This window comes from Humulus lupulus, chromosome 3, assembly GCF_963169125.1.
Source record: "Humulus lupulus chromosome 3, drHumLupu1.1, whole genome shotgun sequence".
In the NCBI taxonomy this organism is placed as follows: domain Eukaryota; kingdom Viridiplantae; phylum Streptophyta; class Magnoliopsida; order Rosales; family Cannabaceae; genus Humulus; species Humulus lupulus.
Window position 1 is genome coordinate 9,166,562 of NC_084795.1, and position 16,692 is coordinate 9,183,253.

Genomic DNA, 16,692 nt, shown 5'->3' on the forward strand with positions numbered 1-16,692 from the left:
TAGAGGGTGGAAAATGAATCAGAGACGCCATTGCCACTCACCTCTGTCCTCATTTCGCGCTCAAAACGGATTGCCGAGGCTTTTTCATAAACGTCGTATTGTTTCGAGCTGTGTCGTTTGGAACGAACCCGAGGTTGCTAGTTTTCAAACCGAGCTGAACCCGCCGCCAACCCGGAACTTTTAGCAGGCTGTACTGGCGAAACAAAGCTTCCTGACCGGCGGAAATGTGGACTGTTTTTCATTATTGTCCGGACAATTGAGGCCACCGTTGTATTTCTTCAGCAACCTGATCTTTTCAGCTCATAGAAATTTTCAACCCGAACAAACCGAACCGCCCCGATGAAACCGCCCGACGAACCCGATGAACCCACCAAACCGACTGCCGTCTAGTACCATCTTCGTTGTGCAAAGTGAGATATACCGAAGAATGGATTATCAATAACATGCAACACTCGCTTCTGTTCTCACATGGCTCTCAGAACGGATTATCATTGCTTTTATAAACTTCCATACACAAATATAAACAAAGCAAAAAAGTTACAGAGATTTCTGGTTCATTAGTTGCAAGTAGACTTGTTTCGATGAGTCAAATTTGCTAAATTCTAAGTCTGGCCTTGCATATTTTCATTCCAATTTTTAAGAGTGTTTTTGTAAAAATGAACTAAATGGAAACTTTTATTAGGTAAATAGCTTTTCAAAAAAAATTATTAGCAAAATGGCATTTTTTTTAATTAATAAAATATCTTAATTAAAACTCATTTAATTAACATTAATGTATATTTTTTGGCTGAATCCCCTTAAACTAGATTGAAAATAAAGAAGAAACCCTTGGAAAGAGAAATCCTCATGCACTCTTGAACGTAAGTGTCTGATTCTCCTTTCTTCATTTATTATAAAGGTTAGTACTTTATTTGAATATCAGTTTTTACAATTGTGTATTCATTATTTCAAGTTATATAACTATATTTAGCATAAATATATATTTTTCTGCTGAGAAAAATGAAATGCTAGTGTAAAAATAGGTCCAACTCGAGGTTGAAGACAACCTGGCAATATGCGACCCTGCGTGACAGTCTCTTAGTGCAATTTTCAGCAGTGACCAAATTGCACTAAGCGACCCATATGGGTCGCACAAGGTCGCTTAGTGCAATTTGGTCACTATTGAAAATTGCACTAAGCGACCCTATGCGACCCATATGGGTCGCATAGTGCAATTTGGTCACTGCTGAAAATTGCACTAAGCGACCCTATGCGACCCTGTGCGACCCATATGGGTCTCATAAGGTCGCTTAGTGCAATTTTCAGCAGTGACCAAATTGCACTAAGCGACCCTATTTGATTCATAGGGTCGCATGGGGTCTCTTAGGGTCGTTTTGTATGTTTTAAAATGAACTTGTATGGCTTTAAAGTAATTATAAGCTAATTGATATGTTATTTTTATTTTATACTTGTTAATTTAAATATTTAACTTTATGACAGATACGGATATGGGTCGCATAGGGTCGCTTAGTGCAATTTTCAGCAGTGACCAAATTGCACTAAGTGACCCTATTTGATTCATAGGGTCGCATGGGGTCTCTTAGGGTCGTTTTGTATGTTTTAAAATGAACTTGTCTGGCTTTAAAGTAATTATAAGCTAATTGATATGTTATTTTTATTTTATACTTGTTAATTTAAATATTTAACTTTATGACAGATATGGATTATGCATTTATTTGCATGGACTATAATGGTGAGTAGAAGATTGTAGATAAACGCATTTGGGAATGGTTTGGTACTGGTTGCAACAAGGGATTTTTGGTTGATAGAAGCATAAAGTTTCATCAATTAGTGGATAAAGTCTACGAAAAAATATGTGTTGATCGAAATTTGTATGAAATTGAACTTACTCATAAGTTAGTTAGTGAAACATTTAGTAAGATGGTACCAAGTTAGGTTTGTAATGATTCTGATATTGAGGATCTTATGATATTCTACAAAGATAAAGACGCGATTCCTCTATATGTGTGCGTGAAAAAGAATAAAGATGAAGGAAAGACAAATCTTGTCAGTGATGGTGATGATGATGAGTTTGATTGTGATGATAGTGGTTTTGATAGAGGAAGCTTTTATGATAACTATTTTGGTTGTCATATAATTGAACAAGTTTCAAATGAAGATCTAGTGCAGAACAATGGAGACATCATTGGTTCCAACCCAACACCAAATGATATAGTACACGAGGGAGGTGACAATGTACTCGAGGAATGTGATAAATTAGTTGAAGAAAATAACAATGTAACCAAAGGAGGTCACAATGTAGTCGAGAGCGGCCATATCATCCCTTATCAAAATTTTGATATTGGAGAATGTTATACCCAGATTTCGAGCTATGTTAAATATGACATCGAAAGCTGGATTCGCAGCAAATGAACTCGTGTAGTTTGAAGTATGCTCCAGGACTAAATATCGAGCTTGCAAGACATAGATGACCTCGAATATGATGACCTCGAAGTGTTCATGATCTCGAAAGGTAGCTTCGGAGACGCATCCATCCTCAGGAATGACCTTGGATCAGAGGTCCCGAGCTCGACGCACAGACGATCTCGAAAGCCATGTGACCTCGGGAGATGTCTCTAGCTCGAAAGCTGACGAGAAACCTGGGAAGCTAAGGCCTTGGAGATATATGATAAAAACCTTGAATATCTATAAGTGTTGTCCATACGAGATGTAATCCTCATTTATTACTGTAAATCCCCTAGAATCGTGGGATATTATTTGGTCAGTTATACGTCCCCTGGTCTTCAGGGGACATTTCCTTTTATATCTGATTAGGGGCATTTAAAGCCATTTATTTTATTTACACAAAAAGATTAACTACCCAAAATATGTGGGATGGTATTCTGCAGCCTTCTCTATAAATAGAGAGGTCATGCACCATTGTAATGGACCAAAATTCTAAATCTTGAGAGAAAACTCTGAAGAATTCGTGCTAAGAATTTTCAGAGATAATCTTGAGTTTAATAACAGAGACTCGTGGACTAGGCAGATTTAACTGCTGAACCACGTAAAAATCGTGTGTTTGTATTGTCATATTTTTATTGGCCATTATCAGTTATTGTTTACGTGCTCTCCTTTCACTGTTGACGAAAAACGGCGTCAACAGATTGGTGCTTTCATTGAGAGCCTTAAGCATTCATCCTTGAAAAATTCATGGCCGCAAACAATCAGAACACACCTGAGGAAAATTACCCAAGACGTCCTGGAAAACAACCAATGGAGAACCCGAACGTTGAGGAGAGAAGTGGGTCTTCTGATTCCCGGGGATCACCTCCTCCACCAAGGGATGAGGATATGTACTACAATCCAGAGCGGTACGTTCCTATTGTAGAACTTGAAAACCGGCAATTGAAGCAGCTGTTGGCAGAGGCCAACAAACGGAATGAGGAGTTGACAAGGATAGCCGCAGAGGCGCAGCCCCCGCCTCCGCGCGAAAACCAAGTCCCTCCTCCAAGGGACGTGCATGTTCCTCCCAGGAGACCCCGTGGGTGTCCACGAAAAGATGCTGCCACAAGGAGACCGATTCAACCTCCGGCATCAGCAGAGCCATCCGCTCCACCTAGGCCCCAGAGGAGTACTCGAGCTCGGGCCCCGGCTAACCCGCCTGTGGAAGTGCCTGTAGGAATTGAGAATAACCGAACCCCTGCAGAGGCTCGGACTCAGGTACCTGGGAGTGCACCGAATGCGACTGACCCATCTCGGGCAAATTCTGGACCTTCTAGGCCGCGACAAGGGTGGCAGCCACCGTCGCCTATATGGTTCCCTCCGTCACCCATAAGATATCCTTCGCACCCCCCCCCCCCCCCCCGCAGGAACGCTCAGCCCGTTCGAGGCCAGGATGAAGGACGTACGGAGGAAAGACAAGAAAACAGGGAGACTTTCCAGGAGCGGAGAGGCGTTCCATCTGAGAAAAGTCAAACGTCTCGGTCTCGCACGGCGGAGACGAGGCGACGTGGGAAGAATCCATCACGAAATAATCGAGCAATGAGTTTCACCAGTGATGAGTCTGGAGATACCAGGTCCGTCAGTAAACATGACCGAGGTCATAATAAAACTGGAAGCCGCAAGAATCGTCCCGACCTGCGAAATCATCTGAACCAGAGTCGGGGTAATGGAGATCAAACAAATCCGGACCTGAGGGATCGCTTGAATAGGCGTAGAGATCCCTCGCGGAGACGCGAGCCTGGAATCACGATCAATGACAATCAATTCCAGACAACACTTCCTACTGACCCAGTCCAAGAAAGAATCGATCAGCTCGAAAAGAGCCTTTAGGCTTTTAAAGAATGAACGAGGAAATGGTCGATATGAGGATTCTGATGAGGAGCTCGAGCCATTTGCTCCCCATATTTCCAACACTCAATTTCCTCAGGGGTTTCGGATTCCTCACGTCCCAACGTTTGAAGGAAAAACCGACCCATGTAGTCACCTGAGCACGTTCAACACTATCATGAGAGCCAGTAACGTGGGTTACGAGCTCAGGTATATGTTGTTTCCAACATCATTGGCAGGACCTGCCAAAAGTTGGTTCGAAAAATATAAGAGACACTCAATAACCTCATGGGAGCAGTTGTCTAAAGACTTTAAGAAGCAGTTCAGAGCGATGATGGGGGTCAGGCCAGAGGCATCCACCTTAACTAACGTCCGACAACAACCGGGCGAAACACTAAAAAGTTACCTGACGAGATTTTATCTGGAAGTAGCCCGAGCTCGGGACGTGGGTGACAGTGGGCACCTAATGGCTATCCGAGCTGGTGTATTACCAGGAAGTGCCCTTTGGGACGACATGCAAGGGAAACCAGTAAGGTCAATAACCGAGTTTAACAGACGAGCGCAGAGGTTTGTCAATGTAGAGGAAGCGAGGTCGACATTCAAAGCGACTTCCCAGTCCGAAACTACAACAATAAACATCAACTCTGCCTCAACCTCGGCGGACCCAGCAGTTCCAAAGCCTGCCACGGAGAACCCCTCCAAGAGGAAAAAGAACGAAGGAAGTAACCCCGAAGCTGAGGGAGGAAATAAAAAGAAAGGGGAGAGATATTTCTCCGTGTATAAAGTATACACCGAGCTCAATGAGTCTTGGGAGAACATATACCTGGCTAATGAAAACCAGGTCCCCTTTAGGCGCTCGGACCCGATGAGGAATCAAAAATCTAAGAGGGACTCCAGTAAATATTGCCGGTTCCACAGAGACACCGGGCATACAACAGATGAATGTCGAAAATTGAAGGACGAGATCGAAGGGTTGATCTCGAGAGGTTACTTACAGCAATATGTCAAAAACCAGAGTACTGGTCAGACGGCCGCGAGCCAGAGAGTATCCGTGCCCCCAACGACACAAAATAATAACTCCCGAGCTCGGGAAGAGGACAGGCCCCCACCGATTGATGGAGAGGATGTAATAACCATCTCGGGAGGGCCTCACCTCGTAGGAGGGGGCAGGAATGCCCAAAAGAGGTATGTTAACGAGTTGAAGACAGGGGACGGGTCTCCTTATGAACCCGAACCTAGGGCACCAAAAAGCCAGGGGATTGAAACACAACCAATAACCTTCACCGAGGAAGACGCCTCCCATGTTCAGTTCCCTCATCATAATCCGCTGGTCATTACTCTTCAGTTGGCCAATAAAAGGGTCCACCGAGTTCTCATAGATAATGGGAGCTCAGTCAACATCCTTTATAAAGCAACCCTCGAGAAGATGGGACTCTCCCTTCGCGACTTGAAAGCATGTGCAACTACTTTGTACGGCTTTTCAGGAGAAGGAACTGCCTGTATGGGATCCATTGAGCTCCCCGTGACCTTGGGAGACTATCCAGTCTCGGTGACCAAGATAATGGAGTTCGTGGTAGTAGACTTACCATCTGCCTACAATGTGCTGCTCGGGAGACCCGCCCTGGTCGGGCTGGGGGCAGTTTCATCAGTAAGGCATCTGGCCCTTAAGTTCCCGACCCCTAGCGGAGTCGGGACATTAAAAGGAGACCAATTGGCAGGGAGAGAGTGCTATAGCATCTCATTGAGGGGAAAGAAACAAACGAACGCTTAAGCACTCGTTATCATACAAAACAAAGACAGAACAGTTTTAGAAATTGACGAGGAGATTGATCCGAGGATTGAGGAGAAAGTTGACCTCGAACCTTTAGAGGAGCTCGAAGAAATTCAACTCGAGGAAACTGATCCCTCGAAAAAGGTGAAGGTCGGAAAACACCTCCAAGACGAGGCAAAATAGCAATTAATTTGTTTTTTGAAGAAAAACCAGGATGTCTTCGCGTTGTCACACTCAGACATGGTAGAGATAAGCCCGAATGTTGCAAGCCACGCTCTAAACATAGACAAAAGCTTTCCCCCAAAGCAACAAAAGCGAAGACAGCTGGACGAAGACAGAAAGAAGGCGCTAAAGGAGGAGGTTGACAGGTTGAAGGCGAACCGATTCATTAGGGATGCCTTTTACCCTGACTGGGTAGCCAATCCGGTGTTGGTCCCAAAGCCCAATGGGACGTGGAGAACCTGTATTGACTACTCAGATCTCAACAAAGCTTGCCCAAAAGACTGTTTTCTGTTACCAAGGATTGACCAGCTCGTGGATGCCACGGCTGGGCACGACCTAATGTCGTTCATGGATGCCTATTCTGGATATAACCAGATTCCCATGCATGCCCCCGACCAAAAACATACGAGCTTCATCACAGATAAAGGGCTATATTGCTATAATGTCATGCCATTCGAGCTCAAGAATGTTGGAGCCACATACCAGCGGCTCGTAAACATGATGTTTTCAGAACAAATAGGGAACAACATGGAGGTTTATGTTGATGACATGCTTGTAAAGTCTCGACTCAACAAGAACCATGTTGATGACCTCGAAGAGTGCTTCGGCGTGCTCAGGAAGTACAACATGAAGCTAAATCCTCAGAAGTGCACTTTCGGGGTATCTTCAGGAAAATTTCTGGGCTTTATTGTGAACTCTCGTGGAATTGAGGCTAACCCCGACAAGATCAAGGCCCTGATTGACATGCCCTCGCCTCGAAGGCACAAAGATGTCCAAAGTCTGACTGGCAGGATGGCAGCCCTAAGCAGATTCATCTCGAAATCTACGGATCGTGGTCTTCCATTTTTCAACTTATTGAGAGGAGGTAAGAAGTTTGAATGGACAGAAGAATGCGAGCTGGCCTTTCAGGAGCTCAAAAAGCACCTTGCGGAACCACCCATCCTGTCAAAACCTAAAACGGGGGAAATACTGTACCTGTACCTTTCAACTACCGAACACGCGATAAGTGCAGTGCTCGTCCGAGAATAAGAGAGGGTGCAAAGACCCGTTTACTACATCAGTAAAAGATTACTGGGGGCAGAGTCAAGATATCCATTGATGGAGAAACTCGCGCCCAGTCTGATTCATTCATCCCGTAAGCTCCGCCCCTACTTTCAGGCACATCCCATCCATGTGCTGACTGATCAACCACTTAGACAAGTCATGTCTAAACCAGAAGCTTCAGGTCGACTTCTTAAATGGGCTGTTGAGCTCGGACAGTTCGAGATCACCTACCACCCAAGAACGACCATTAAGGCACAGGCATTGGCAGACTTTATAGTGGAATGTACGGGTATAGCCGACGACGAGGTAATAACCACGACCCACGAGCTGTGGAAACTTTACGTCGACGGCTCGTCAAATGAAAATGGAGCAGGGGCAGGGGTCATTTTGGTTACCGCCGCAGGAAGCAGATTTCATTCTGCCCTAAGATTTGGCTTTAAAGCATCAAATAATGAGGCCGAATACGAGGCTTTACTCGCGGGACTTTGTATAGCAAAGGAGCTCAAAGCTAAAGCTATACATTGCTACAGTGACTCCCAGCTCGTGGTTAATCAAATCCTAGGAGAATACCAGGCTTGTGGCACTAGGATGGCAGCTTATCTGGAGAAGGCAAAATCCGCATTAGAGTATTTCGAGTTTTATGCAATCGAACAGGTTCCCCGAGAACGGAACTGAAATGCAGATGCCTTAGCTCGACTCGCCACATCCGCCGAAAATGAAGAGCTGAATGTTGTACCCATAGAACACCTATCAGCACCGAGAATTAACGAGCCAGAAGAGGAAGATGTGTGTATGATCGAAACAGAGCCGTCCTGGATGACCCTGATAGTTGATTATCTCGAAAATGGAACTCTTCCAAAAGATCGGAATCAGGCTCGAAAGTTGATGTATCAACTTCCCCGTTACACAATTTTGGATGGAAGGCTATACCGAAGGGGGTATTCCATGCCGTTACTTAGATGCGTAACCCCTCCCGAAGCTAAGAAAATCATTGAAGAAATTCATGAAGGGTTCTGCGGAGATCATACCGGGGGGCATAGCCTGTCCAAGAAGATCATACGCCAGGGATATTTCTGGCCAACCATTAAAACGGATTCTTTCGAGTATGTGAAGAAATGCGACAAATGCCAGAGATTCGCCACGATACCCCGAGCCCCACCATCCGAGCTGACCATGTTGACATCCCCATGGCCTTTCGCGGTATGGGGCATCGACCTCATAGGCTCTCTCCCGACTGGCAAAGGCGGAGTGAAATATGTTGTATTCGCCGTAGATTACTTCACAAAATGGACGGAGGCTGAACCATTGGAAACTATAACTTCAAAGAAGATCCTTGATTTCGTAGTAAAGAGCATCGTGTGCCGATACGGAGTGCCGAGGAAGATCGTATCTGACAACGGAACCCAGTTCGATTGCGACTTGTTCACCAACTTTTGTGCAAAGAACGGCATAATAAAGAGTTTTTCATCAATGGCTCACCCTCAAGCGAATGGCCAGGTCGAAGCTGTGAACAAAACTCTCAAGAGTTCTCTAAAGAAAAAGTTGGAGGAAGCAAAGGGACGGTGGCCCGAAGAATTGCCCCCAAGTCCTTTGGGGATACAGGACCACGGCTCGAACCTCAACAGGACATACCCCGTTCTCTCTAGCATACGGCTGCGAGGCAATGTTGCCCATAGAAGTCGAAATCCCAACGATCCGAACTCAGATTTACGACCAAAGTTCAAACCACACTCAGCTCGAAGAAACCCTAGACTTGATTGAAGAAAAAAGAGAAGAGGCTCAGCTGAGAAATGCTGCCTACCAGCAACGAACTACTAGATATTTCAACAAGAGGGTTCGCGATCGAAAATTCGGAATGGGAGACCTGGTGTTGAGATGTGTATTCCTGGCAACTCAAGATCCAGCAGCTGGAGTGCTCGGGCCGAACTGGGAAGGACCGTACCAGATAGAATTAATCATCCGTCCTGGTGTGTACAAACTTGCGAGATTGGATGGGAGCCTAGTACCACGAGCATGGAATGGCGAACACCTTAGACCTTACTATTAGTAGTGTAGGAAAAGTGTTGCCAATAACCATGAGTTTCTATTTGTATTAGTTTGTTTGTCTTTTGATTACCATCAAATAAAGATTTATTTCATTCAGTATATTATCTCTTTTTATTTTTTATTTTTGCAATCTTTCTTAATTTAATAACCTATGGTCACACTCATAGGATATTAAGGGGGCATCATTGGTATATATACCATCAGCTTAAAAAATAAAAAACATGAAGCATTTGGATATAACCAGATGCGCGAGCTTAGATAGTTCGGACATAACCGAGTTATCAAAAACATGAAGCATTTGGATATAACCAGATGCGCGAGCTTAGATAGTTCGGACATAACCGAGTTATCAAAAACATGAAGCATTTGGATACAACCAGATGCGCGAGCTTAGATAGTTCGGACATAACCGAGTTATCAAAAACATGAAGCATTTCGATACAACCAGATGCGCGAGCTTAGATAGTTCGGACATAACCGAATTATCAAAAACATGAAGCATTTGGATATAACCAGATGCGCGAGCTTAGATAGTTCGGACATAACCGAGTTATCAAAAACATGAAGCATTTGGATATAACCAGATGCGCGAGCTTAGATAGTTCGGACATAACCGAATTATCAAAAACATGAAGCATTTGGATATAACCAGGTGCGCGAGCTTAGATAGTTCGGACATAACCGAATTATCAAAAACAGAAAACGTTTGGAATTAACCAAATGTGCAAACTCAAAAGGTTTGGAACAAACCAGCCAAAAAACTAATCGACGATAAGTAGGAACCTAAACCTACTTCGGGATAAGTCGAGATCGAGGCTGGAATGTCTTAAAAAAAAATAGTTTCGAACTCTTAACCTTGGAATGAAAACCGAGGATGAGGAAAAGTGACTAAGAAAAAAAGATATAACCAAATCATTCACATTACATACCATATAAGTACTTTTGGGTTCATGGTTAAAGTAATATCCGACTTTGAGAGATAACGAGGTCGGAAGCGGATAATTTGAACAAACTGTGCATGAATGCATTGAGCTTCGAACCTAAATCCACAATATGTTTGTATGAATAAATAAACATAAATAATTCATCCATAAAAAAATGTGCAAAATATTTCGAGCCAAGAAATGTAAAGCATATATAAGTAATATTTAAAGAAATTGTATCAGCCCCGAGGGCATAAATTAAAATAATTACAAAAATAAGGGGACGCAGCCCCAATAGATGGTTTCCCCAAGATCAGATTTGAGGAAGAGGAGTCTCCTTGGCCTTCTCTGCGTCAGCAGCACCGGATTCCTCAGGACGAATAACATGGCTGTCCTCCTGGGCTCCCTCCGAAACGGCATCCCAAGCAGCCTTTTCCTTCTCGAGCTGATCAGCCTCTTCCTTCTCGAGCCGAGCATTCCACCTGTCAAGAAGTGTCGCCTCGTGAGGACCTAAGAAGCTGGTGTCCAGATCTTCATTGTAGGCCCACATTCGGTACATGGCTGAGTCAACCGCTTGATCCTTCTTCTCTTTGTACTCAGCAAGGAGACGAGCTTTTTCATCCTTCATGATGTCAAAGGTAGCAGCCTTTTCCTCTTCAAGCTTCTTGTTGGTCTCCTAGATCTGGGTGATCTCCTTCTTATGCTCCTCGAGCTCAGTTTTCAGCTTCCCGAGCTCGGTGGCCATGTCCTCATGTTCCTTGGCTCCTGCCTCAAGCTTCGCATTCGCTGCCTTCAGATCATCGCTCGCTTTGAGGTGGAGATCCTTCGCCTCTTGAGCATGAGACTTGCTCGAATGAATCTCGTTGTTCAACTTATAATTGAGCTGGGCGGTAAAGGCAAGAGACTGAAAAAGAAAAAGTCATCATTAACACCAAGTCTGTGTGATTATAACCAAGAAGAAGGACTATAGAAGGATACTTACCGCGGCAGCGAGCTCGATACTCTTCTCATAGAGGACAGTGCAGTCTTGGGTATCGTTCAAGCATTGCCATTGGGGAGCTTCGAGACTGCCAAAGCTCTGGCCGATCTGGGACATAACATCCGAGACCAGCGTAGATCCATGGGACCCAGCGGCATTGTCGACCACATATGCATCCATGTGGGTGGAAACTGATAGCTTCTGAGCTCGAGAAGCAGAAGGCCTTCTAGAAGGCGGAACTAAGGATGACTGAGCCACCACAGGAGGTTGGGACTCAACCATAATGGAGGGACCGACCAGTGAATTCGGCGCCACTGCAGAAGCGACGACCTGCGAGGACGGCGCCGTTGTGGAAGCGCCGGCCTGGGAAGTCGCCGCAGCGATGGAGCTCAAAACCAGCGGAGCAGGAGGAGGGGTTTTCTTGGATCTCTTGGGGCCCTTGCCCGGCCGGTCGGTCTTCAGCGACCCCGCTCTGGGACGCTTGCTCCTCTTGGCGCCAGCACCATCGATGATGTTGTCGAGGTCGGAGTCCATCTTGCCTGCACAAGTCACAACACAGAGTGAGTTAATAAAAGAGAAGCATACAAGTTTTTTCAGTATCACAGACATAAAGTGATGATAGAAGAAACCTAACTGGAACTCTCCCCCGAGCTTGAGCTTGGGGACCATGAAATTCCCCCGTCTTCAGAGGAGGCGGGGGGAGTGCCTTCCCTATATGTGGGTGATAACCTCGAAAGGTCCCTATAATCGTTGGTCCCGTACTGAACAGCTATCCCGTTCCACACCTCGTCCGTGGTATACATGGTGTCGTATTTCCCGAGCCCACTATCAAACCTATGGACACAGTCATCTACCCAACTCCATATGTAGAAGTGGTATCTATCCTGTGGGCATGAGACTAACCTATTGGGCTTATGTTTTAGTAAGGTGGGGGACCACATTCTCGAGGTAGGGAGGACTTTACCTTCATCCGAATCTGAGCTCGAGGCTTCATCATTAGCCTCATTCCCCGACAGCGGACTCCTCAGGCGAACTGGAAGTGGCGGCCTCGTTTCTCTCCTCGGAGGAAGGGCGCCTATGGGCAGGGGCACCTGCTCCCAGTGTTCATATTTTTTATTGGACCAGTCAAAGGTGGACTGGCCCTCCCCCAAAAGTCCGCACTTTCGGAGCCTATCCTCGTGTAAAAGGTATAAGAGAGACCTCTTGCCATGGGGGAGTTGGAGCAGGGTCTCTCTATGCTCCTTCATTGTCTCGTCAGGAGGGGGACGCTGAAAATTGGCTGAAAGACAAGACATATTTCTACTAAGTACGGATCTAAGAGCTAAAATCTCGAGCACATAAATAAAGATAATGAGAATACTTACGAATCCGCCTGAACGAGTAGTGTCGAGACGGGGACAGACCGTCTGTCCAGAAGAAGGCCCTTTTGAAATCAGGCAGATGATTGGGAAGATCTTCAAAGACCTTCTTCTCCTTGGGATAGCTCGAGAGATAATAAAAGCCATCCCCTCCCCGAACTGGGGAGGGGTTACTTTTCAGACAAAAGAGATACAAAATCTCTTGAGGCGAAGGTCCTTCCCACCCCATCTCGTGGTATAAGGACCTCAGGGCAGACAACACCTTGTAAGAATTGTTGTTGAGTTGGAACGGGGCCAACCCAACGAAATCCGTGAAGTCCTTGAAAAAAGACTTCAAGGGCAACAGTGCTCCCGCCCTCATGTGTTCCTGGCTCCACGCCGCGTACTTCAACCTGGCGTCATGGCCCCCAGGGGCGAAACAGCTTCGTTCATGGTCGGCCGGAGCTCGACACCTTAAGGAGCCTGACAGGCTGAGGCCGTGGAGAGCCAGGATTTCAGTTATCTGACTAGTTGTGGTAACCGAGCTCCAATAGTGCTCGGCCTCAAACATTTCTCTCCTCGGCTGCGAGGAAGAAGGTTCCCCCATTAGTGAAAATTGGAGCTCTCCTGGATGGTATGCGACAGTGACCTTTAGTGCAGGGTCGAGGGGAATCGGCCTAGGTCCTGAATTGGATTCCGGATAGAGGGCCTCCCGAAGAACTCTCCTCTTCCCCTCTATGACCTCGTCTATCTGGCGGTGGTAATGAGCTCGAGTATCCTCCTGCTCGCGCGCAAGCTCGTACTCCCTTATCCGACGTTGATTCCGGGCGAACAACGATTCTGGGCTCGGGGTTTTTGGCTCGTAAGGGATTGCCAGCAACGACCTCCACCGTCTTTCCAGATTCTGCGACATCTAGCGAGAAAGAAAAAATGGTGAGGGTCATGCATGCAAGAATTGCGAGGTCGAAAAGGCAAGCTCGGGGTTTAGGAACAAAACAAGCTATATATTAAGACCCTTATTAAAGAGTCAGGACGTGCGTTCCACGAGAAAGGAAGGAGAGTGGATAATTTTTTGAAAATCCCGAAAATCAAGGGAAAAAAGAGTGGCGGTTAACCAGAAAAAGTAGCCTTGGGTTTCGTGCATTTTTCAAGGCCAATGTTTTTTACTCGAAATCTTGGTGTACAAGAAACGTCTCTTAAAATTTTAAAACCCAGAAAACAGGAATCTTGTTCAAACATCAAAACTGGATATGAACCAGTGATGTAAATTCTATGATAGGAGTCTAAAAAAGAACAAGAGCCTATCAGATAGAAATCTCCTATCGTATTATGCTAAAGATGTAAACTAGTACATACACAGACACAGCAAGAACAGCATGAACAAAAACTAACAAAATGAAAAACAAAGATTGCATACTTACACAACAATGGCGATTGCAGAGAGATCGTTGACTGAAGGAGAGGTTGCAAATAAGAACTCACGGATTCGAACAAACTAGGGTTTCTTTGTTTCTTTGGCTGAGAAAACATGCACGGGATAGAAGCTTTATAGGAAGGTCTCTGGTTTCGTTTTTCCTCTTTTCTTGCTCCTGGTGAACGAAAATAAAGAAGAAGATGAAGAATGGGGTCTCACATATATAGGTGGAAAAAGGGGATTAATCCGCGGCGTTGAACGAAATCCTTGTGAAATCCAACAGTCAGGGGTCAATGACAAGATGGCGCCGAAAAGGTGACAGACGGGTGATCGTGGGCATGTTTCCAAGGTACTCAAGTACCAAAAATGAGCAATACCCAGCTGACACGTGTCCATTTTCGAAAGTGTATGACGGTACAGTTCTCAAAGAAAGTAGTTCAAAAGTTTCCTTCTCTTAGGATTCGAACAAATACTTTTGAGGGGGCAAGATGTTATACCCAGATTTCGAGCTATGTTAAATATGACCTCGAAAGCTGGATTCGCAGCAAATGAACTCGTATAGTTTGAAGTATGCTCCAGGACTAAATATCGAGCCTGCAAGACATAGATGACCTCGAATATGATGACCTCGAAGTGTTCATGATCTCGAAAGGTAGCTTCGGAGACGCATCCATCCTCAGGGATGACCTCGGATCAGAGGTCCCGAGCTCAACGCACAGACGATCTCGAAAGCCATGTGACCTCGGGAGATGTCTCTAGCTCGAAAGCTTACGAGAAACCTGGGAAGCTAAGGCCTTGGAGATATATGATAAAAACCTTGAATATCTATAAGTGTTGTCCATACGAGATGTAATCCTCATTTATTATTGTAAATCCCCTAGAATCGTGGGATATTATTTGGTCAGTTATACATCCCCTGGTCTTCAAGGGACGTTTCCTTTTATATCTGATTAGGGGCATTTAAAGCCATTTATTTTATTTACACAAAAAGAGTAACTACCCAAAATATGTGGAATAGTATTCAACAGCCTTCTCTATAAATAGAGAGGTCATGCACCATTGTAATGGACCGAAATTCTGAATCTTGAGAGAAAACTCTGAAGAATTCGTGCTAAGAATTTTCAGAGATAATCTTGAGTTTAATAACAGAGACTCGTGGACTAGGCAGATTTAACTGTTGAACCACGTAAAAATCGTGTGTTTGTATTGTCATATTTTTATTGGCCATTATCAGTTATTGTTTACGTGCTCTCCTTTCACTGTTGACAAAAAATGGCGTCAACAGAGAATTTACCAGAGAAGCAAGTAAAAATAGTGGGAGACACGATGGATCTGATTTAAATGTGGGTCGACACTTTGCAAGTAAGGATGAATTGAGTTATTATCTTAGTGTCATTTCCATTAATGGGAGATTTGAAATGAGAACAATAAAATCAAACAAGTCATTGAAGGAAGTTCGTTGTATTAGTGAAAATTGCTTATGGCGAGTACGTGCTACAAAGATTAAAGATTCAGAATTCTTTGTCATTCGACAATACCATGGTCTTCACACTTGCTCATTGATGAACCGAAATGCCAATCATAGATAAGCATCCAATCGTGTTATTGGTGTTCGTGTCTAGGGACACTTCAAGAACAGTAAGGATCCACTCAACCTTAGAAGCCTCGCGGGATTCATGCGCGAGGAAATGAAAGTTCAAGTGAGTTATTGGAAGGCTTGGAAATGAAAACAATGGGCTCAAAATCTGATCAGAGGAACAGCAAAAGAAAAAATTTCCTTGCTCCCTTCGTATTGTCATATTTTGAAGCAGGTAAATCCAGGCACAGTTACCCACATTGAACTTGATTCAGAAAATACGTTCAAGTACTTTTTTATGGCATTGGGAGTGGCTATAAGAGGGTTCACCTACATGAGGAAAGTAATTGGTATAGATGCGGCTTGGATCAAAACTAAGCATAAGGGTGTGTTATTAGTAGCAACTACACAAGATAGTGAATATCATACTTACCCCATTGCATGGGGTTTGGTTGATAGTGAGAATAACGCTTCATGGACATGGTTCTTAGAGAAGTTGAAGGAGTTGATACCTGATAGCTCAGACTTGTGTTTAATTTCTGATAGACATCAAAGTATCGAACATGCAATGCGTCATGTTTATGTTATGGCTTCTCATGGGGCATGCTATTGGCATGTAAAGCAAAATATAAAACATCGTTTCAAAAGCGCTGCTTCGACTAAATTGTACAAGAAAGCTGCAATTGCATACCGTATCGAAGAGTTTAATAAACATTTTGACCATATTCGCAAAATATATCCACGTGTTGCTAAGTGTCTTGAGAATGATGTCAAGTTCAAAAAGTGGTCGAGAGCACATTTTGGTGGTAATCGGTATGAAGTTATGACCACTAACATAGTTGAGACTGTGACTGTGAATAATTTGATGCGAAAGGCAAGAGAGTATCCAATTATTACTATGATCAGTTTTATCATAAGCACCATGGGACAGTGGTTCCTTTCTCATCGTCGAGAAGCATATGCTGTGACAACTCCATTGACACCGAAGAGAGAGGAAATCTTAAGAAAAAGATGGGATGAAGTTGGTTCATTGATAACACTCTAATTAAATGAGAATGAGTACAATGTA